This window comes from Cebus imitator, unplaced genomic scaffold (genome assembly GCF_001604975.1).
Source record: "Cebus imitator isolate Cc_AM_T3 unplaced genomic scaffold, Cebus_imitator-1.0 Scaffold489, whole genome shotgun sequence".
NCBI classification, from domain to species: domain Eukaryota; kingdom Metazoa; phylum Chordata; class Mammalia; order Primates; family Cebidae; genus Cebus; species Cebus imitator.
In genome coordinates, this window is record NW_016107804.1 from 592,149 (window position 1) to 616,994 (window position 24,846).

Below are 24,846 nucleotides of genomic sequence, written 5' to 3' on the forward strand. Positions count from 1 at the left end.
CCCAAGCTCCTCCAGGTAGCCTCATCTCAGGGGAACTTGGTTTTCATTGTGGAATCATTACCTTTCAGAGACATTGCTCCAGATTTTTTTTCAAACATGGAATCTATTTAAAAAATGAAGTTGTGGGAAAATTTTATATATGTCTACTTCAACTTCAATCTAAATTTATCTTTTATGTCTTTTCATCTCATGGCTTTGGAAGCCTACACCCCTTCCTGGCTTTGTCCTCAATTCTTAAGGGCATTTTGGGAAACTTTATCATCACCCAAGACTCTTAACAGTCCAAATTCAGTCACTAATATAGAGGGAACCCAGTGACATCCTGATTGACCTGAGAACATCTTGGTTTATACTTGTCTTAGAGTGCGAACCAGGTAGTGTCACATTTACAGGCAAAACTATCCCAGTTTGGATATTAATGATATGATCACCTTACTGATATATAAAAACTTCTCAGTAAGTATTTGTTGAAAGAATGAGAACACATGAGTAAATGATTTCTTTCTGGTGGATCAGAGAATCGGCAGTTAAATAGTTTCCCACACATGACTGTCTCTCTGGCAAACATGAACAAAGAACCATCACGCTTCCTCCTTTATCTTTGAGTTCTGGATGAACTGGCTCCAAAGAAAGAGAGTAAGAACACAGATGTCTGAAAGGAAGCAAACTAAAAAAGCACCAAAGACAAACAAAACCCCACACCATGGGCGTGGCCTCTTAATAAAAACAAGATAATAAAATAACCAAAGCTATTTTCTGTTCAAGCTCATCATCTCTTGCATCTGAGCCCCGACTGATTTGATACCAGGTGGTAGATGAAGACTTCGACTTCTCGATTGGCTTCAACCCAGGTGGTGAGGAGAAGAAAGTAAAAACAAAAGTTAAATTTTCTGAAGTGCAGCCACCTCACCAATATAATGTTTTAGAAAAAAGAATTCTCCCAGCTCAGACTTGAGGGACTTGAACTCACCCTTGAAGGAGTTTTTAAATCAAATGGATGATTCAGAGGAAACACAGAATTCTAGACAGATGTGGTACTTGATAACCCAGAAGCTAGAGGTGAATTGGAAGTGGCTATAGATGAGTCAGCCGTCCTCTGAATACTAGGAAAGGAAAGGGAGGGAAGGTCTTTGTGGTCCCCCATCCCAATCATAAATAATGGCCCTATAGCATAAGTGTGTGTGGCAGGAATTGGGAGACCAGTTCGCCACTAACCAGCAGGCTGTGAGGTCTGGGCAACTAACCTGCTCCTCCTGAGCTCAATCACACTGTCTGCAAAACAGTGACCATGCTCCCTATGCCCTCACTATCACAAAGGGTGGTGTGAGGTTTTGCTGAGATGATCTGACCTCCAATCCTCCTACCCAGTCTTTAAACAACATTTACTGAGTGTCACACGAAGTCCTAGGGGGCACAACTGGTAAGCAGAACCAGACACAGGTTCTGCCATCTATAACTAATCTTGTCAGAGGAGACAGACATGATTAAAAGAACTAGGTCCCCCAAAGAGAGGATATACTGCCAAGAGGGATCTAACCTGCTCAAGGAGAACTGGAGAGGCTTTCCTGAGAAGGTATGAGTGTGTTGAGATGTGAACAATGGGTAGGGATTTAACCAGGCTAGGAGGGGAGAATGTGTTTGAGGGATGTGCAAAGGTCCTGTGGTGGGGTGAACAAGTCAAGAGTGAAGGACTGATAGGTCATTGTAGTTGAGACAGAGGTAGTGATGGGAGCTATTGTGGGAGATGAGGTCACAGGGTAGGTAGGAGGCAACACTCCTCCAAAAAAGTTTTGCCAGTATTCCAAGCGAATAGGGAAAAAAAATGAAAGGATTTGTAATGACTGTGATATAATCAAATCTCGGTTTTGATTAGATCATTCCAGATGTACAGTGGAAAACAAGTTAGAGGACTAATGAGGTAGAATTTTAAAAGGGAAGATCATATATTCTTGGACGCCAGTTAAGGGCATGCCTGAGTTAAGGCATCGTAATGGATAAAAAGTGACTTTGCCCTCAGAAACTCTACACTGAAATGTTTATGGTGCATTTTCTCTGTGTCAAGCATTCTTCATACATAATCTCAGGTGATTCTTTCAAGAGCCCTGTGAGGATACTCACACAGGTACTCATACAAAGGTACAATATGTACTCACACAAAGAGAAAACTCAGGCACAGAGAGGCTAAGTCACTGGCCCAGGGTTGCCCAGACATAGGAAGCATAGCTAGGTTTAATTTGGGGACTGCTAAGTGAGTGTTCTTCCCACTGTACCACACCCTATTGAAATATCATGCAGAGTAGGAAGTGATAAATGCTCTGAAAGTGACATAAAGTGCCAGGAGAATTGATGGAATAACTAGCGTTACTGGTAGTTATAATGGTAGTGGGACTCATAGTACTGCTGTCATTAAGAAACTTCAATTAGGTGTTGTAGGTGTTCATGGTATTTGAATATGGTATTTATTCTTTCAGAAATGTGTGCCATGCTTTTATAGTTTGTCACAAAGGAGCTCCCCACCTGAAGCTTTTGGTTGCCACCTGCTTCCTCCGCCCTCCAGAGGTACCAGAGCTCAGAGCAGGATCCCAAGGGCCACAAAAGAAATGGAATCTGCCGGACTTCCTGAGGGTCCTCCTGAACTCTTTCCTGGGCCTCCGTGGTTACGATGCATTGTCTGCAGACGGTTCTTGTGGCAGTGGCGACGTGAAAGGGAGCATGCAGCCAGGAACAAGAGGCATTACAGGGTGGGAGCTGCCAGCCCACAGCTTCAGCTTAATGTGATGGGCCTGCCTGCTAATTCAGGCTGACATATTCCATGATGTACCACCTAATGGGGAAGGGCTCCGTGTAGGTATCTGGGGATGGAGCCTCTAATGCTTTGCAGATAAGACAGGGGGAATGGAGAGCTGAATGCCTCTCGTGTTATTCCAGCCTCAGTCCCAGGCCTATGTAAAGGCTTGTCCACTGCCCAGTGACTCCCCTCACAAGGAGAAAAAGGGAAGTTTGGTGGTTCAAGCAGGATAGGATGGACGATTAGGAAACCACATTGAGACTGTTTTTCATCTGCTCTGGCCACATACTTCTTTTGAGGCTAGGCAGGAAGGAGATCCGGACACTATTCCCTGAGTCAGGCCCACAGGCAACCGTTAAAGCTGTCTCTGGAAACATACACGGAGAACTTCTTGTGCAAGCTGCTGTGTTTAGAACCCCCCACTCCCTGCTCCACCCAACTCCAAGGTGTTATCTCCCCCAATGCCCTCAGTAACCAACCTTCCAAGGATGATTCCTCTGTTTGCCCCATTTTACAGGGGAGGCTGGGGGGAGGTGGAGGAGTCCTGAATGTGAATGAAACTATTAGATTGAAATACAAAACTGCCATTTCTGTAAGTCAAAAATTGCCAAATATCAGCAATCTCACGTGGCTTAGCCTAACACTTTAAAAAGGCTCTGTGCTGTATGGATGTGACATCAAATCAGGGAACATGTTGGCTTGGAAGAACCCATAGAGCCTCTTCCTAGGACATCATCTGTGTGTGGGAGAGTCTTACAGTGGGAGGCCATAGTGTCTAGGCCTCTCCTCCTCCATTATTCTTGGTATTATATGCTGGCATCCTCAATGACATCATGCTGGAGGAAGTATTTCTGTGGATAAGCAAAGTGTGAAAGCAAGTAGCCTGGGCAGTTCTTGAAATCTACAGCTGAGGACATTGAGGTCTGAGAGGTTAAGTACCTTGTCCCTGGTCACCCTTCCGGGGTTGCCCGCACAGCCCGGGCCTCTGCCTCCTGTCCCAGACTTCCACTTCAGCACACCACCTGCCTGAGCCATCCTCCACGGGACCAGAACTCCCTTTTGCCAAATGACAGAAGCAGAACTAGACAAAATTCAGATCAGACCAGGACGTCTTAACTCAGTTCAAACCTTCTTGTCTGAGCCATGTTGGCAGAGTCATTGATGGGGCTAGGATCAACGCAGAGACAAGGGAGGTGCTGCGTGAAAAGTGGCTGGTCCTTGGTGCTTTGAGTGGCCAGTGCTTGGCCCACCTGCAGGTAGCTCTATGCTGAGCAGCTGGAATTCAGTGATGTCCCCCGACTCAGGGGCTTCACTCTCCTCTCTGACCCTGGTTGAGTTTCAGCTCATTCTCCTAGGCTGCTTTCAAAGGATAAGCATCCCAGCCCTGTGTCTTGCCTGGACACCCAGTATTACATTAGAATATCAACTGAATAATGTCCCAGGCCCCCAAAGAGCAGCCTGAGTCTAATCTGCAATAAAGCTTACAGAGATATATTTCCGTTGTAATATTCCTGGGAAGCTCTTCCCCCCAGAGAGCGGCATGGCTTCCTCCTCACTTCAGTCAGTCCCTGCTTGAATGTCACCCCTCAGGGAGGCCTTCCATGGCCATCCCACCTCGAATCACACAGCTTCCGGTCTATCCTCTTACCCAACTGACTGATTAGAGTGTTTTAAACTCTCAAGCATTCATCAGTGAATTTTCTTCACTGTTTCATGATTAATCTGGTAGATGTTACAATCCCTATTGCACAGATGAGGAAACTGAGGCACACAGTGACTCTGAGGCAGGGTGACTACTCAGGCTTGGCACTCCTGCCACCCTTTGACTCAAGAATCTATGCCGTTAGTCACTTAAAGCACACTCAGATGCTTGGGAGGGAGACAAGTTAACAGATCTTTCAGCAAGGGCAATCACACTGCCATGGAGGTCAGTAGGCACTGCCCAGGCAGTATCAGCCAAAGGGGTCCTGCCTGGGGACCCCAAGGCAGACCTCAGAAAGGAGAGGACTACCAAGCTAGCCAGGGCTTGAAGGGTGAGTGGGAGGTCCCCAGAGAGAGGTGGGCGGTGGGGAGGGGAGGGAACTGGGCTCCAAAGGGACCAGCAGTGTGCAAACTCAGGAGAGACAACAGAGGATACACATATAGATGGGTGACTGTGCTTCTGGGGTAAGGCCAGTGATTTAGCTATTCATTCAACAAATACTTGTTAAATCCCTCCTCAATAGCAGACATGTTCTAGGGGCTGCTGCCACAACAGTGAACACTCTGTGGGGTATAAGTTCTTGTGTGTATGTGTATATGAGGGAAACCTGAGCTGGGTAAGGGGCTAGCAAGCAGGGGGTGTGCTCTTTGAGGTGGGGTGGTCATAGAAGGCCTCTCTGAGGGAGTGATGGCTGAACAGAGACCTGAATGAAGTGAGAGAGGGAGCCATGCAGCTCTGTGGGGAAAAGCATTCCAGACAGGGGGCACAGGAAATGCAAAGGCACTGAGGTTGGAGTGTGCTTAGAGTACCGGAGGAACAATAGCAAAGAGCTTATCTTTTTAAAGAGACAGGGTCTTGCTAAGTTGCCCAGGTTGGAGTGCAATGGTGATTCACAGGCACAAACCCACTACTGATCAACATGGGAGCACTCACTTGTTCTGTTTCTGAGTTGGGCAGGTTAACTCCTCCTTAGGCAGCCTGGTGGTCCCTCGTGCCCAGGAGATCACCATATTGATGTTGAATTTAGTGTGGACACCCTATCAGTATAGGTTACTACAGCCCATGTCCCCTGTGCTCAGGTCCCCTTGCCTCAGCCTCCTGAGTAGCTGGGACTATAGGCACATGCCACTGTACCTGTCAGCAAAGAGCTTTTACGGCTGGAGAGGAGTGAGGAAGGAAGCAGAGCAGCCGGAGAAGATGTTGGATCGGTAGTTAGGGCTGGATCACTGCCTTCACTGTGTGGGTGAGGAAAGCTCAGGGAGGCGTGAGTAGCTACCTGGGAGTAGCTGCCTGATTTGGACTCTATCCTCCCTCACGCTTCCTTCTGTCTCTGCCCACCCGCTTTCAGTCTCCCCCCTGCAGGTTCTTATTATCTGTCCTGCCTCTCCTCTTGGGAAATAGCAGATCATCTTTCATTTCCCAGAACCCATTTACTAACAAAATGAACGTTGCTGTCATTTAGCTTATTTGGTGACCACACCAGCGATTCTTCACAATCTTCCACGGCACCTAAGTGGGGATTGGCTGGTCACGGTGCCTTACTTCAGAGACATGCAATTAAAGCAGAGTAGAGCCCTAGAAAACAGGAAGCCCCTGAAGCCTCCACTTTAAAAAACATCTGTGAAAAGACACAGCAGGGGGAGGCCATGGGGAGGACTCCCCTCAATGCACCTTCATGAGAGGATTTTTTCACGGAGAAAAAAACAACAGCTGTGTTTACCATTGCGACCTCCAGCAATCTGGTAAATTGACAGATTCAAGGCAAGACTCAGAGAAGAAAGAAGGGATGGCCAGATAGGAGATAAAGAACAGAAAAGATGACGTCATGGAGAAGGTAGAAGAGAGAGATGTCTGTAAGATGTGGATGGATTTTAGTTATTTGGTAACTCTAGGCCAAATCTCATTGAGGTGAAGGGACAAACCTTTGAATACCATTGCTAGTTACGTACAATCAACATAATCAACATTATGGGGTACTTTGACAAAATTGCTCTCAATTTAAATCCATACTTGCTCCATATCTCCATGTTAGTGTTCAACAGGTGCTCCCTACTCCTTTCCCCGAATAATTGAGATTACTCTACATTTAGACTGACAGGATATATCAAGGTCATGGGGTTTGGTGGGTTCTGTATCACCAATTAGAAGCGCACATAGGAGGGTTATAACCACACACTGCCTCCAGATAAAGCCTTTGACAAACATTTATTGAGCATCTACTACATGCTGAGAAGTTACCACAGAGTATCCTTGAGAATCTTAGGAGAAGTAGGCAATATACAACCCCCTCCCCCTTCTTACTCATACCCTCCCAAAGACGAGAGCAGAAGTCCTGGGTGTCCACCTCATCCTAGGTATAAGGAAACCCTGATCCTGGAGCTCTGGGACCACAGGTGTGAGGCCCAGTGGAGAATCTGAGGGTGAATATGTTATCCCATCTTGAGGCACTAGATGGTAAAGCTCTCGGAGGGGCTTAGAAATTCCAGATTCCAGCCTCACTTCAAATTCAAATCACCTTGCCTTTTTACTGGGCTTCCTTTAAGAAACAGCCTTCATGAATTTTCAGTAACAATCGCCATAGGTTTGGGATAAAGCCAATAGCTAAGGGGCAGCCAGACTTCGTTTTCAAGGAAGAGGGAGTGAATTGTCATAAAAATGGGAGAGCCATTGGGTCCTCTTGTAAATACCCTAATTCCAAAGCAACACAGCTTGGTGGTACAGAGCAGCTGTCTTCAATGAGAATACTGTTCCCCTTGGAACAGTAGTGGTGGATGACTTGCTAAGAACTATGTGAAAAAGTTTTAAGGAAATTCATTTCTTCATTCCTAACTTCGATGTTCTCCTTCCTAAAATCAGATCTTTTCAGGAGTACCCACAGCCTACGTTCTCCTTTTTCCTTTTGCAAAAGAAAGATGTAGAAGATGTACCTTAACTTATCCTGAATCTTACTAAGGTGTATTATGCAATTCATAAACACTTCTGAGACGGACATTTGCATGACACTTTTAATCAAGGCCCCATAGATGGTCCCATCCCCAGCTCATTATGATACGTATTTCAAATAAAATTTTACTTTTTATATTCAGTCATCACTTGTCAGAATTATATGTTAATGTTTTGATGTATTGTGTTCTATTAATAGTTATAGCAACAATTAAACCCAGAAGATAATTTTAAAGTCTTATAGTAATATATTCATAAAAGGAAAAACCTATTTACATCTATATATGTTAAATAAATGATCAAAAAAGCTTTTAACATTTAGGGGAAATGCAGTAAAAAAGATGTTTCAAAAGAAAAAATAATCATATAAAGCTTTTGAGTTAAAAAAAATTGTTCACATATTCTTTTAGTGGGTATTGGTGAGTATCCAGTAATGAGGTATTTAAATCCCAGTGGATACAATAAAGGTGATATAACAGTTTTATTTTAAACTGCCAATGTTTAAAATGCTCTGAAGTCACATTTTCTGCAATTATTTAACACTACAATGGACATGCTTAGTTGTCCACTTTAAAGTGCCCAGGAAGGTACACAGCTATTCAAAATTCTTCTAGGGGTACACAAACTCACAGTTGGAATGGAATAGAGGACTTTTTTTTTTCCCATTTATTTATTTTATTGCATTTTAGGTTCTGGGGTACATGTTTGGGCTTGGATCCTGGCTGTGCTAATTACCAACCATGTGGCCTTGGGTTTGTTGTTTAATCTTTCTTGATATCAGTATTCCCTTCCTTAATGTTGGGGATATGCAGCTCTTTCGGTAGCATTGTTAAGAGAACTTAGCACAAGGATTGATATACACAGTCTAATGAAGAAACATTTATGGAGAACTTGCTTTGTGCCAGGAATATGCTAAGCATTTATGCCCACCATGTTACTTGAATCTTTACACTGGCCTTATGAAGTAGGTGCTAAGATCATTGTCATTTTATGGATGTAACTCCTGAAGCAACACAGGTCATGAAGTTTGCCCACTGTCATTTGGTGGCCAAGGGGTAGAATTGTTGCTGGATGTTGGCTCTCTGGCTCCAACCCCTACGGTAGCTACTATCGGCATTCTTACCATTAACTTCCAATTGTAGAAAAATGGTCCATTCCGAAAGATTGCCTGAGGAAGATTTTCTGACTTTTCTTTATTGGCTATGAGGTTTTAGCATCTTTTCCATCCACTGAGGGAATTCAGTCATGATTATATAATGTAAATTGTTTAGGGAGAGTAGTGAGGGGAATGATTGGTCATTGGATAGCAATTAACTTTACTGAGGATTTAAAAAGCTGAAAGCTCTCCTGGTTAGGAGTTTTGCAAATAGCCCCGTCCTCATTGTCATGAAAATCTTGAACAATATGGATGCTCATCCAATTATCAAACTAACCTGGGGGGCAAAGTCTGGCATTGTGTGTACCCAATATTAAAGGGTAATTCAGTGTAACAAACCAAATCGAGTATGTACAACGACTGTCAAATAAAATAAACCACTAACAAATTAAATTACTTTTCATTTTCAGTGGGAAGAATGCCAGTCATTTTTCATTTAAAAAAATATGCATCTTAATTCCATTTTTTAAAAGCCTGAAAAGAAGCATTTAAAGGCCTCTTGTGCTATTTGTACTGATGTTTGTTTTCTAAAGTTACCTTTGTCCTGGTCCTAGGGCATTTTTCCTCAAAGAATTAGTGGAACATTGAACCTTGCTTTGGTCGGAAAGCCTGTTTCTTCCACGGATCAATGGTGGATGGAGTTCAGAAGGCAGGAGTGATAGGCTGGCTCTGGCTTACAGTGACATATCAGAGCTGTTGTTTCCAGAATGAAACTGCCATTCACCAGCACCCCGCCAAAACCCCCTGGGAATCCCATCCAAATAATATAATTTTGAGATTTCCCTGCTCACACCCTTCAACAGCCTCAATATGTCCCTAATTTCTTCTTTTACTGGCTTTGTCATATAGAAACCCCTTTGAACCAAGTCAGGCTTTGTGTTTCAGGTCATTAAATATCTTAGAATTATATTCTTTCATTTGACAAACATTTATTAAGTGCCAATTACTGTACTAGGTAGTATGTATACAGGGTGAGCAAAACAGATTAAGTTGTAAAATTTAAAGTCTAATAGGGAAGAAATACATAAATGTCTCCAAGTAAATATGTTATAAACTGTCAATGATGCTATAAAGAGATGTATATTGTTTCATGAGAGAAAGAAATAAGGGCTCTAATTTAGATTGAGGAATCAGTTAAGTTGTTTTTAAAGACATGACAATTCACCCCGCAAAAGCAGGGCCACAAGCATTCGATCCTCTTAATCAGTGGTTCTCAATTAGGAGTGATTTTGCCATTGGGCAGTGTCTGGAGATATTTTTGGTTGCCACAACAGAGGGGATGTTACTGACATTCATGTACAGAAGCTAGGGCTGTTGCTCAATTCCTTTTGATGAACAGGGAAGCTCCCCCTGAAACAAAAAATTATCTAGCATAAACTGTCAACAGTTCCAAGGTTGAAAAACTCAACTCTTAAGGACATTCTCCTGGAACACAGTCCAAATCTAGGGTGGACAGAAGAAACAAAGTGCTGACTTCCACAGTAGGCCAGTAATAAATTTCAGTTCATGAAGATGTTTTGGATTAAAAAGTACTTCATATACATGCATATATAATATATATATATATACACATAAATATATAGAAATATTTTTAATATCTATATTTCAAATACATATAAATATATATATTTGAAAGACTTATCCCCTATAGCCAGCTATAAGAATAATATACAATGCATAAAAGCTGCCTGGGGAATTAATATTAATATTTGAAATTCAATGCTTCAAAAATGGTTTGTATGGCAAACAATTTCATGCTCTTTGTGTCTTTGACTTCTTTTGGCCTGTCTATGAAAAGGAGAGGAAAAATACCTTTCTTTCAGAAGATAAACTCACTGTCTAATTACCAACCCAGGCGGAAGGCTGTAATTCTGCCAGTTTTATCTTATTTTTTTTCCCCAGACACTTACATTTTCTGCCAATATCACTACTTCTCAAAATGTGTTTCCCTGTTCACTGCCTTCCTGTTATTTCCTTTGATGTTTTACATTGTGTAATGCCATAAGAAAAAAAAAGACATCTTAAAATACCCCAGTAGAGAAAATTTAAATTAACATTTATAGCTGGGGAGAGTAGGGTTGGGAGAGGCAGTGTTTTAATTTTTGATTAGTAAGGTTAGGATTAATCACAAAAATTGTTTTTGCTGTTTTATTTCACTGTTATTGATGAAGTATTACTTTTTCCTGTTATTAGAATAAATAGCACTGAATCTTTGATCACCAAGGATTGACCAAACCTCAGAAGTTATCACACTGCATTCTGTCATTTATTGCTATAGAATATACAGAACCAAGAATATAAATACAAATTTGATATTAATTTCAATAATATTACAGCTATAAGTTACCTGAGAGGTCATTTACATTAAAAAGGTCTGGATAAACACAAAGATACATTTCTAAGAATTTAAAAAAACATGGCCTTTCATCGATCTGACTACTACTATAATACCTGTAGCTACACTGTGTCAGTTCTGCCTCCCACCAATAGATGGCAGTAGTAATTACTAGCAACACTTTGATTTAGAAACAAATTGACTTAAGATTGACATTTCAGGGTTGCATTGTCTGATTCCCAACCTTGGCTACACATCAGAATGAAATAAGACCTCTTGTTAAAAACTGATGCCTGGGCCCCCTGGGGTGCTCTTTTGCCCTTCTGCTTCTGCCATGGATGATGCAGCATGAAGATTCTCACAAGATGCTGGCACCTTGATATTGAACTTTCCAGCCTCTAGAACTGTGAGAAATAAATTTATTTTCTTTATAAATTACCCAGTCTGTGGCATTCTGTTATATAAACACAAATCAGACCAAGATCATGGGTTTAAAATGATTTTTATAGTTCTATACTGAAGGATTGTTAATTTAAAAAAATCCTGATGATGTTTATAATCATAAATAGGAAATCACTTACGGAAGATAAAAAAGACAGGAAAAAGGTTACTATTTATAATATATCAAGAGTTCATGAAAATTAGTAAAATGACAAACAGCTCAATAAAAGTATGGGTAAAAAAAGGAATGGAAAATTTAGAAAAAGGGAAAAGAAGATGACCAAGACACTAAGAGAAATATGTCCAACTCATTAGCAAAGAGATGCAAACTAATATTTTAAAAATCTTTAATCTTGTAAAAGATTAATCTGATGAATCTTTTAATTTTAACCTTTAATCATAAAGAATTTACTATATGCTAGTCACTGTTATGTCTTATAACTATTTAATTCTTTTACACTCATAACAATTTTATGAGGCAGGTATTCATATCATCCTCTTTATACAGATCAGCGTATCTGAGACACAGAGCAGTAATGTGTCCTAGCTAAAAGCACACTGCTAGTACTTGCTGGAGCTGAGATAGATACTCAGTATTTCTAGCCAAGCGAGTCCTAACTCTAAACTGCTATACCTATGCTGCCTCTCAGTTGGATGTATAAAAAGAAAAATATAACATCCTGTCCTGAAGATGGAATAAACAATGAGCATTTACTCATGGAAGCATGAATTGCAACAAGATTTTCAGAAGGTAATCTGAAAGTAGCTGTTAAAATAATGTACATATCTTTAACTTGGTAAACCCTACTTTAATGAAAACTACCCCTTAAAAACATCTGTACATAATAATAAACAGGCATGTCCCAGAGATACTGCAAGTTCAATTCCAGAACACCACAATAAAGTGAATATTGCAATAAAGTTATACAAATTTTTTTGTTTCCCAGTGTATATAGTTATGCTTATACTATACTGTAGTCTATTAAATGTACAATAGCATTATGTCTAAAATGAACAAGGTACATAACTGAAGTAAAAAATTTTTGCTAAATAATGCTAATGATCATTTGAGCCTTCTGCGAGTCATAATCTTTTTGCAGGTAGATGGTCTTGCCTCATTGTTGATGCTGCTGATTGACTGATCAGGGTGGTAACTGCTGAAGGTTGAGGTGGCTGTTGCGATTTTTAAAAGACAATAATGAAGTTTGCCATATCGATTGACTTTTCCTTTCATCAACGATTTCTCTGTAGCATATGATGCTGTTTGATAGCATATTATCCACTGAAATTCTTTCATAATTAGAGACAATCCACTCAAGCACTATCACTGCTTTATTAACTAAGTTGATATTCTAAATCCTTTGTTGTCATTTCAACATGGTTCACAGCATCTTCACTGGAGTAGATTTCATCTCAATAAACCATTTCTTTTCTTATCCATAAGAAGCAACTCCTTATCTGTTAAAGTTTTAACATAGACTGCAGCAATTCAGGCACATCTTCAGGCTTCACTTTTAATTCTATTTTTTTTTTTTCTATTTCCACCACATTTGCAGAGGTTTCCTCCACTGAAATCTTGAGCCCCTCAACATCATCGATGGGAGTTGGAATCAAATGTTTTCAAACTCCTGTTAATGTTGATATTTTGACCTCCTTCCTTAAATCATGAATGTTCTTAAGGGCATCTAGAATGGTGAGTGCTGCCCAGAAGATGTTCAATTTACTTTGTTCAGATCCATCAGATAAACTATTTTTGGTAGTGACAGCCTTTCAAAATGTATTTCTCAAATAATAAGATTTGAAAGTCCAAAATGACTTTTTAATCTGTGGGCTGCAGAATGGATGTTGTTAGCAGGCCTGAAAACGTTAGTCTCCTTGTACTTCTCCATCAGAGCTCTTGGGTGGCTAGATGCATTGTCAAGGAGCAGTAATATTTTGAAATAAATATGCTTTTCTAGGCAGTAGGTATCAAAAGTGGGCTTAAAATATTCAGTAAACCATGCTGTAAGCAGATGTGCTCTCATTCAGGCTTTGCTGTTCCATTTAGAGCACAAGCAGTGTAGATTTAGTTTAATGCTTAAGGACCCTAGGACTTTCAGAATGGTTAGTGAGCATTAGCTTCAACTTAAAGTTACCAGCTGCATTAGCCCCTACCTAAAGGCTCAGCCTGTGCTTTGAAGCCAGCCATTGACTTCTCTCTAGCTCCGAAAGTCCTAGATTGGATTTTTTTCCAATATAAGGCTCTCTTGTCTACATTGAAGCTCTGTTGTTTAGTGTAGCCACCACCACTCACGATCTTAGCTAGATCTTCTGGATAACTTTCTGCAGTTTCTACATCAGCACTTGCTGCTTCACTTTGAACGAATGTTTTATGGAGATAGCGTCTTATAACTCATGAACCAACCTCTGCTAGCTTCCAAATTTTTTATTTTGCAGCTTCCTCCCCTCTCTCAGCCTTCACAGAACAAAAGAGAGTTAGGGCCTTGCTCTAGATCAGGCTTTGGCTTCAGGAAATGTTGTGGCTGGTTTGATCTTCTATCCAGACCACTCAAACCTTCTCCATGTCTGCAAGAAGGTTATTTTGCCTTCTTATCATTTGTGTGCTCACTGGCGTAGCATTTTTAATTTCCTCCAAGAATTTTTCCTTTGCATTCACAACTTGGCTAAATTTTTGGCACAAGAGGCCTTAGTGTTGGGCCTATCATGGCTTTCAACATGCCTTTCTCACTAAGCTTAATCATTTTTAGCTTTTGATTTAACGTGAGAGACCCAAAACGCCCCGTAAGAACTCCAATCTTAACCTCAGAAATTAATGAACGCAGATCTCTATAACAAGAATAATAATGAAAACATTTGAAATATTGCAAGAATTACCAAAATGTGGCACTGAGACATGAAGTGAGCTCATAGATTTGCTTGTCACAGGTTTGCTACAAATGTTTAACTTGTAAAAAACATACTATCTATGAAGCACAATAAAGCAAAATGCAATAAAACAAGGTATGTCTGTATGTTTGAGAACATTTATTGTAGCATTGTTATAGCAAAATCTAGAAACAATGTGAATATCTATGAATGGAGGAATGATTTAACGTCATAGCACACCTATACTTTAGAATATCAGCAGCTCTTTCAAGGAAGGTAAATTGACCTGGAGGGATGCTTATATTACTGAGTAATATGCCTAGTGTGATCTCAGTTTTGTAAACAAAACAAAGTCACATCTATTCATTTATTAATGTTAAAATATGTATTCATAGATACAGAGAAAGGTATGGAAAGACACACGCCAAACTAGCAACCTTAGTTACCATGATATATGGAGCCGTAAATATAGTATTATTTGACTTGATGCTATAAACACACATTGCTTGTGTAAGAAAAGGAAGGGGAGACATCATGTTTAATGTTTTGTCAGGGCAGGATTCTTAAGGTTCTTCAGTCTACACTGGATTCTTCTTGGGAAAACTTAAGCATCTCTAATGAGCACAACTTCCTAATTCTTGTGAGCTTGTATCTGTTTTTCTAAGCTGTCCACCTGTTCCCAGAGCAGACAGAGAGTCAGCCCACTCGCTTTCTCTGCACAATAGCACTTCGGATATTTGAGAACTGCTCTCAGCCCATCTCCTCTCCACTTCGATTGATGATGCCAGGACTCAGCCTCCAATCTTCACACCTCACTAATGATTGGGGTCACTTGGCTTCCACCAATGCTTTGCTTCACTAAATGCAATCTATCAGTTCAGAACGCAGGCATTTATGATTGCAAAGAAGATATATGCTTTCTGTTTCTGTATGTTAAAACAGACTTCCTTTTGTAATTGTCCATATCATATCATCAACTAAAATTCCCAGGTCTTTTTTCAAATGAAGTAATATCAAGTCGAATCTCTTCTATACTACTGACTGTTTTGAACTTGAATGTGATTTCCTAGCCTCTCCTCCTAGATCTGTCACTGTCTCTTAAAATACAGAGGTAGGAAATGGTATGTGTGTTAATGTGGGAGACGTTGGTGGGAATCTACTGAACAGTGGATTCTGGTTAAGTGGATTTTTCTGTCTAATAAAGGCTAATTGGTCAGAAGATGAACAAATGAGTTAGGGAAGTGGAGAAGACAATGACAATGTTCTGAATTCAGGCTTGAGGGTGGGAGAGACCTTAGGTCTTCTCTTCTCCAATGGCCGAGCTGAATTTGAATGTAGTAATTCTAGTGATTCTAGAAAATAAATTTTTATATGATGTGGATGAAGAAGAGATAACTCCAGAGGGGAAGGTTTGCTGGTTCCAAGGAGAACAGGAATAGAAAANAAAAAAAAAAAAAAAAGATAAAAAGAATGGAACGAGAAAGAGAAGAAAGTATCCAAGAAAAGAAGCAGAAATAAAACCCTATAGAGAAAAAAAAGATGCCAAGCTTTCAGAAATAAGAATGGAAAAGGAGAAGAAATCAGGGAGGTGAAGTAAAATTCTAGTCTGTGCTCTTTACATTTTAAGAACAGAAAACCTTCCTAACCTTACTTTAAAAATCAAAAAACAAAAGGATTATTGAAGGTTAAAAAATATTACAGCCCATCAAGACTGAAATGGAGCATATGAAATAGAACAGGGACTTGGCAAGCTGTTAGGAGCCTTGAAAAATGTGCTTTGTTTTTCTGTTTCTCTCTTTGTCTGTCTGTCTCGCTTAGGGCCCACCTGGTCTCTTAAACGCCTTCCCTCTGCATGTCTGGCCCTTTCTCCTCTTTTTACCAATGACTTCATCTGTTTACCAGTCTGAATATGGCCTCCAATGAGTCACTCCAGCCCAGATTTTATAACATTTTCATCCCAGTTGCTCAGTGCTATCAGAAAGGAGAGAAGGAAACAAGCAGGCAGAGAAACAAAGTGGGAAGAAGGAAGGAGCAAGCCCTCTAACTGGGTCTCATCCTTGTCCCTTGGATGTCCCATATTCATAATCACATCCACACTTTTTCCTAGGATATTCCTTTGTTCACTTCACTTCTATCTACCCATCCACAGCCCTAAATCATCCCAGAACCCAATTGCTGCAGTTAACAGAGCTCTTCTCATTCCTCCTTCCTTGTATGTACCCGTTGTGATGTTGAATAACTGGATACTTTTAAGACTCCTAAAGAAAACGATCAATTCTCTAGCTTCCTTCTTCAACCTGTCAATATTTTGACAACCTTCCTGGAATCATTTTGTAACTTGAGTTCCTAGTGTTTTAATCTAGATTTCTAGATTTCTAACAGTGTCTCGTACAAGGGGGGCAAAGCACAATTGGCCACTATTCCCCAGCTAGAAATTTATTTTGTTTGGAATGTTATAATTGCCTTTCAATATTCTTTAGGCAATGAACCCATTTATTTAATGCCCCTTTATAATTTCCCTCTACTTCCCTGCCAATCTTAGAAGTTCTATGGGCCCTTTTCATGGCAATCACATTCTTTTTTAAAACTAGACCCTCAAACCATATTAGAGTGAGAATGTATCCTGAACTGAAGAAAATTAGGAAATTACTTCTGGAACAACACACTATTTTGAGTGATTGATGCCTGGTCTACTTTTAAGTAACACTTTCATGTTATTCGCTAAGACCCTGAGATCTTTTTCTGCAACTTGACTTTGGCTGTGTTTCCACATTGTACACATGAATGGTTGAGTTTTCTTTTCACATATCCCAGCACTGTGCTCTGTCCTTTGAGAGCTTTGTATCCTATCTATTCCCTTCAAGTTTTCAAGGTTGCCATCCATTTCTGTACTTCTTTCTGGCTTCTTTGCCCCCAAATGTTGTGAACTATGAGGCCACAGAATGGAAGGAAGCAGGGCACAGGTCCTTTGAGGACCGTAGACTCCATTAATTCATTTTTTTTTCCTGAAGGAAGAAATATAAACTATTTTCTCCAACAGCCAAAGCAGAGACCTTGTTTAAAAATCATCAAGCTCTGAGGCTAATAGACAGGAAAGGAAAACCTAAAAGGACAGGCAAACTAATCACAGAGAGGGAAAAGAGAACAAATGTGAAGTTCATTTAAAATCACTGTAGTTGAACATCAAATTATGGCACCTGACCTCCACCTATTTTACATTCTATTATTTATTTTGCCTCTAATCTAGGAATACAGTTATGTACTGAATTGCATCACATATGCATTTAATATGTGAATTCAACTATATATGCTTAGAATAAAACAGAAAAAAGGAAGGAAACAAATTTAAATAATGGATCAGAGGTCCCAGTGAGTATGAGATGGGGGAGGGGAGTTAATCTGCTCTTTCTTCAGATAGACAGTCTGGATGGATCTCATCTCTGGGCATCGTGGGATGTTGAATAAGTTACTAAGGTTTAAGGAAGTATATTTTTCACAAATGGCCCTTCATATTGTTTGCATAGCTTTGTGTTCTTTATATCCTACATATTTATATGTATATATTATTCTGTATAGAGTTTATAAAAACAAACAGATGTTATGGATGATTTATAGGATTTTTCAAGAGTATTTTTACCAACCTGGTGCTTGCTTTATGGGATGACTTTGGAACCCAGCCTCTGTAAACCTGCCACTTTAATGACCCTTTAAAAAGTGCCTACTATGCCCTATTTGCTTTACATACTTTACCTCATTTAAGCTTCACAAAAATCCTGCATGGTTGATACTATAAATACTTTACAGATTTTAAAGAGCTGAGGCTCAGTGAGGTTAGATGACACACAGTAAGTCATGAAGTTCTTGGGATCAGCAGAACTAGGATTCAAATACCATCTGAACCTTACAGAGAATGGTCAATACCATCGTATTTTTTTCTGGTGATGTTGTTATATTTCAAGTATAAAGAAGTTTTATGGATTATCTAGATCTTTAAAAAAGAATTCCTCTTATACTAGAGGGAAAATAAGGCTGCCTTTAGGTTTCTCTCTGCAGTAAACTCAATGTCAGAATCATAAGCAAAAATGTTCACAAAATTATGACACTTTCATATCTTTCAGGTTGTGATTCAGCACAGAAGCAAAATTCATAAGAAGGAAAAACTCAGTGAACACAGTATCCGTGAACATAGCTGTATTATTTTCCATCATATCCCTAGCGCCCAGGACACAGGACATTACACACAGCAGATATTCAACAAATGTTTGTTGAGTATTTTTTAAAAATTTAAAAACAAAATCAAATTTTTGTCATTAGAGATTTCTAAACTTGCTTTTAAAAAATCAGAATCACCTAAGAGTTCTTAAAGAGAAATGAAAATACAGACTTTGAGATGAACTCAGTTGGTCTGAGGTGAGGCTTGGGTACACTGACTTTTTTTAAAAGCTCTCCAAATAATTGAAGGAACATTAGAATAGTGTTTTCTAAAACTCAGTCCTTTTAGTATCCCTTCAGATTTTCTTGTCTTACCTGTTTCACCTGTACTACTACTTACTTAGTGTTTTCTGTTTTTTTTCTTTTTCTTTTTTTGAGACAGTCTTTCTCTTTCACCCAGGTTGTAGTGCAGTGCAGCAATCTCAGCCCACTGCAACCTCCGCCTCCCGAGTTCAAACAATTCTCTTGCTTTAGCCTCCTGAGTAGCTGGGCCTACATGCATGTGCCACCATGCTGGCTAATTTTTGTATTTTTAGTAGAGACGGGGTTTCATCATGTTGACGAGGCTGGTCTTGAACTCCTGACCTCAAGTGATCTGCCTCCCTTGGCCTTCCAAAGTACTGGGATTATAGGCATGAGCCACTGTGCCTGTCCCACTTAGTATTTTCTTTAAACTGATTTGCTTTTTAGTTGACTAACATTATTTTGGTAGGGAACTTTACTTCCTGTAATACATGGAAAAGCAGTTTTCCATGAATTGTCAAAACAGAAGAAAATTATAAAAATAAATACAACAAAAATGGATTTTAAATTCTGGCCAGATATAGTTGACTGAAAAGATATATAGTGTAAGGTCAGTTCTCAGTTTAAAAAAAAAAATCAAGATTTGTGTTATTAGAGAGGTTAAAAAATATCAACATCAAAGTGAAACTTTGGGTTTGATGGAATCAGAATAATTTATAAAGCAAGAAAGAAGGGAATAACTTCCTCAATTACGTGTTTCACTGTACTTACAGTTGTGTCTTATACCAATAGAAACACATATCCTAGACTTTGGGAAACACAGTGATATCCAAAGGTAATATGTTAGGTGATTCATATAAGTTGATTTTAAATATTTACAGAAAATGTACTGTGTCAGGAAAAATATTGGGTCTTGGGAACAGGAAAACAGATCTCTGTCCTTAGGTTGTCTAGTGTTATTTCATGTACCTTCTCTCAGTTAAGAACTGCTAAATGGTGGGTTTGATGAGTTATTTGCATAAACAAATAGAGCTGGGATTCCTGGCTGGACACTGAATGCCTCTGTCTCTCACTCATATGTAACTGCAGCTTTCAAACCTAGTAAAAGGTAGGATTGCCTTTTACACTTGCTTCCTATAATCATGACACAGTAGTGCCTAATACTTACTGTGGGGCTTTCCGTGTGCCACCCCATCAAACACATTATGTGATTTATCTCATCTAATCCTCCATGAGGCAGATACTATAAGTGATGGTTGACTTCATTTTTCAGATGAGAAAACTTAGGCACAGCTATAATAGGAGGCCTTATCCATCTCAGAGAGCACAAAAGTATATCCTCTGTTTTACTGACTGGCTGAATCCCTGCCTATGGCTTTTCTTCTATTGTATTACCTGCTACTGCTATTTAAATCCCATTTCCTTATCCTGGTGTGATCAGAAAAGGAGCATGTGACTCCAAGGGTGGTCTCATTAACTTCTGGTTATTAAAGAGGGAAATGCAGAGGACTGGGAGGCAGGTACAGATGGGGATGGATGGATAAGAATTAAGTTAAATGATAAGCAAAACAAAGGGAGAGAATAAAGGGAATATTTCACTGGAGGTTAAGAGAAAAATAATGACCTCTTTTTTAAACACAAAAGGAGAATGTAAGTGGTGAAGAAGGAAGCCAGGCTGCTGGAGCTTGGCAGGGGGTAATTTATTGATCGACAAGTAAGAATGTGCCAAAAAGAAAGACATAGAGAAGCAAAATTATTTGCTGCCGCTTCCACAATGGGAGACATCCAAGCAGGCATGAGGAGATGTAAATTTCCCAGGGGAAGAAGATTATGAAGAAACATTCTTGTTTTTGAGTCTTCAAAAGGCAAAGCACTGGTTTTTGAAGTTGAACGAGGATCAAACCAGGCAATTGGCCCTTGATACTAATGGAAATCTGAAGCTGTTTGGGGTAACAGGAAACAGGGACTAAATATTCCTGAGTCTTGAGGAGAGTCAGGGAAGTCCTGAATTTGCTCAGGGAAGGGGCTTACAGGGTTTCTATGGATTCTCCTAGAGAAAGGGGTAGAGTCTGGAATTGGAGGCCAAAAAATAGCTTCTCAAGGATACTGCTGGAGACATGGGGGATAATGCTTAAAAGACACAGAAAGGGTAAGCAGACTTTGTTCACATGTTCCAGATTAAAGTTACATTATCTTTCTCAACAGGGAAAACTGCTTGCAGAAACTGAGATGGATAAAGACAGCTAGGGAAAGTGGACACCATAGTTTGGTTCTGCATGCAAACAAATAAAAATGGCAGACAAACCAGCCTCCCTCTATAAGTAGTATATGCAGCTGTTCAATTTGAGTATTCATTTAACACTTTCTTGTTAATTTCCATGTTCTCTAAAGAGTCTGACTCACAACTCTCTCCAACGATTTATTTTTTCCTTCACGAGAACTCTCTAGCTTAACATGACATTCTATTCTAGATATATTTATAGTCATGTAAATTTTTTTTGTCTTGAAATATAGAAAATGAGATAAACCCAGATCTGGAGTTATGACACCAAATATAGGGAGGCATTTTTATTTTTTAAGGTTGCAGAAAAGCTAAGTTTACAGACTGTTTGGAATTTCATTCTCTCAACATATATGGCACTTGCAAATGCTTCTGTTCATACATTTTTCTTTTTTTCATAGAAGGGACCAATGCCAATAAAGATCATCTGTCTGAGTTATGGTTTTTTCCTTTCTGATAATCAACAAGAATTATGCTAAGGCACGGTGTTGCTATCAAACAGAAATATAGAGCAATCTAATTCTACCTGATAATTTGGCATGGCACATTGTTTTTCCAGAATCTATTTTACCACAGATGCTGGCAGGATGATATTTTATAGGAATGCAGTCCAATTAAGAGAAAAATTTCTGGAAAGTCAGTACTAATGTCCAATGTTGTATCTTAATTTGCAAATTTTAAATGGGTTAATAATGGACTTGTGCTGGAAGAAAAAATATTTTTTTTTCCTTAGTGGTCCAGACAAAGGAGAAATTATCCACAGAACTTTTTTTGGGTTTGTTTTTATTTAAGGAAAATTAACCCATTTACAAGACTTTTTTTTTATCGCTACTAGAAAATAAAGACAGAAAATCTAATGTTTGATAGCAGATCCTTTAACCTAAGGGGAATTCCATGGCCCAAGCTGAGAATTCTGCATTTTTGGTGACTAATGATTGAAGCAGAGAATCTAAAGGAAGATTCCAAACTAGACTCGACTTTAGCAGCTTTCCAGACAGAGGCCATTCACATGAGACTTGACTGCAGCTTCTTCCCTAGAAAGGAGTGACTCCTGAGCATATCATCTTTCTTAGCTCAGTAAGAACTTGAAAGTTTACTGGTCTTTCAAAAACAGGCATTAGGGGGTGAGCTCACTTACCTCCCTTTATCCACAGAATCTCAAACTGATGATTTCTTTTTCATCACCATCTTATCTGCACTTGCAGAATTTTATTGAGAATCCCTCATAGGAATTTCCTTCCAGCAAGGGATAGAAATATTCACTAAGAAGTCTTACATGTTAAGGGCAGTATGTCTTAGGCAAATAAACTCTGGCCATACAACCAAGTTAGAGACTCTTCTCTCTTATCTGTCCTCTTGTAAATGTATTCTTCCATCCAAAAGTAGCAACTGGAGTCTCCCAGTTATCTCTCTGTTCCGAGCATTCCTGATTTCCAACTTGGAGCTAGCTACCTGTTATTGAATGGTTAGTATTAAAATACTTAAATAACCATTAAAATAGTAACCATAAGATACTGTGCTAATATTTTTTTTCCTGACAAGTCCTATGAAATACTTAAAATAATATTATCCCTACTTTATTGATGATAAAACTTATATGTTGGGAGCTTAAGTAAAAGGTTCAGAGTCATAGAAAGACTAGAATTTAAACCTAGAGTTGTCACTCTAAAGCCCTAGACTCTCTCCCATAATGATCCCGACTATGGGATTTCTGCCCCTATTAGACGTTAAGTAGCAATAAGTCTGTCCACCATTTCTCCTGGGAGTAAGAACATTTTGCTCACACATTTTGAACAAACAAACAATTATTTTGTTTTATTTTAAAGTATCCATGTGACTCAGCTTCTGCATCCCTTTGTGTACTGTCTTGATGCACATTTTGGGTTTGTTCTTATATTTCCCTTTTGGATCCTAGGGAATGTAACTCGCAGTTCATATATCTTGGGTCGGGGTGTTGTAATTTTGAGAATATGCTTTCCATTAAAATACACCAAGGTGGAAAAAAAAGTCTCCTCCATCATTGGCAGCAGGGATATCTGGGCTGGACAAACAGGTGGTTCCCTTTCAATGTGGGTGCCACGCACCAAACTCCTCAAAAGTTCTGGGAACTGAGCTTACACCTATTCTGAAGAACGAACCAGTCTCCCCCATAGTGTTATCTACTCTGTCCAGAGTAGCCCAGAAGAAGCACAAGACTTGGTGTTTCTTGAGCTTTGCTTTATAAGTTAGTAGTTACTCAGTGCTGGGGCTTCTCCAACTAGGATCTTTCAGGTTCTCACATTCTGCTAAATGCGTGGCATTTTATACAATATAAATTGCAATTAAAATCTGGGCACTGTCCAATCAACTTAAGCTTTTGAATCTTTATTGAGCATCTTCTGACTTGCTATCTTTCATTCAATCTATTTTTGTTTTTATGTCTCCCATCCCTGCCCTGTCTATAAATGCCCTGGTATCCTGAACTGTGGGATAGCAGGTTAGTCACAACTGGCCTGCCTCAGAGATTTTTGCCCAATGAATGAAAGGAAAATGGCAACAATAACAACCAAGATTATTATGGCAATTAAAAAGAAGAGAAATCTAGGATCAGACATATAGCAAGTGCAATACTAAGCATGCTCCCAGTTAAAGTCTGGGAAACACTTGGTGGCTGCTATTGTTAGATTAGCAGCAAATGCTGTTAGCAAATGCCATAGAAACAAATTGCCCCTTTCTGGAGCCAGCGGGCATTTGTCTTTGTCGTTCCTCTGGGCCTGGGGCTTGGTTTTCTTTGCATGGACGGCAGAGCAAATCTTGCTTTGGAGGGAAGCGGGAGCTCTTTCATATGGTTCTGCACGGCTAGCCAACCTCGGTCACTTCTTTCTCTCTCTCTCTGGCCCACCGCTTGCATGGAAAATTGAGGTAATGATTTATATGTCGTAAGCAGTTCTGACAGGTGCACTCTATCTTGGCTTCCTCCTGCCCCAGGACTAATCGGAAGCTTATCTTTTCCTTTGTGTAATAGGGAGTTGTCAGGTTCTATGACCCTCCAAACAATTCAATCCCTCATGGGTGGATTCACCTTGGAGGGAGGACACCTTGATATTGGAGAAGCCTTGCGGAGGCCATGCCCTGACATGTAAGGAAACAATGGCAGCTGGGGGCTAGAGGGCAATGTGGCCAAACTGACAAAATGTCGTTTGCTTCCCAACTTTAAACGCTTCTGCCAGGAACTAGCTAGGTGGTTTTCCACCTTGGTGAACATCCTACCTTGGGTGCAGAACATTTAGCCATCTGGGAAAAGTAGGGCTGTTCCAAAAAAATGACCTTTACAGAGAAGTGAGGGCTTGCATTGCTCATGAGAAAAAGGGCGAGTTCCTTAACAAGACCTATGGTGCTTAGCCTGATCTAGCCATAAGCTGCCTCACCACCTGCACCTTACTGGTGCCACACATCCCCTGCACTCAGCATTCCAGCCACCCGGCCCTCCTTCCCCCCTGTGTTTTCCTGTGCTACTCCCTACCTGATGGCCTTTGTGCATGCCACCTCCTCTGCCTGGACCATTCTTCCTGCAAGTCTTCTTACCTGTCTCCTGCTTTGGCTTAAATATTAATTGCTCAGGAAATTATTCTCTGCTCACCTTGAAAAGATCAAATTCTCCCCATCATCTGCTCTCCTGTATACCATGCACCTTTCCTCTAGAGGTCCCATTACACTGTCAGCTTTACATTAGGAGCATTTGATGTATGCTTTTTCCAACCAAAAGAGACGGCTAGCTCCACGAGGGCAGGAACCATATCTTTCATGTTCACCATGTTCACTTCTACAACTTCAGGGCTAATCACAGTACCTGGCTTACAGCAGGGACTCAATAAGTGCTTGTGGAATTAATTTTTAAAAA

The 24,846-nt window shown here is 39.9% G+C and overlaps 1 protein-coding gene across 17 annotated transcripts in view; it reads right to left on the reverse strand.

Moving 5' to 3' along the window:
• The window catches only part of PPP2R2B (protein phosphatase 2 regulatory subunit Bbeta), a 499,440-nt gene that overhangs the window by 68,057 nt on the left and 406,537 nt on the right, over positions 1-24,846 (reverse strand). The gene's annotated exons all lie outside the window — the stretch shown is intronic.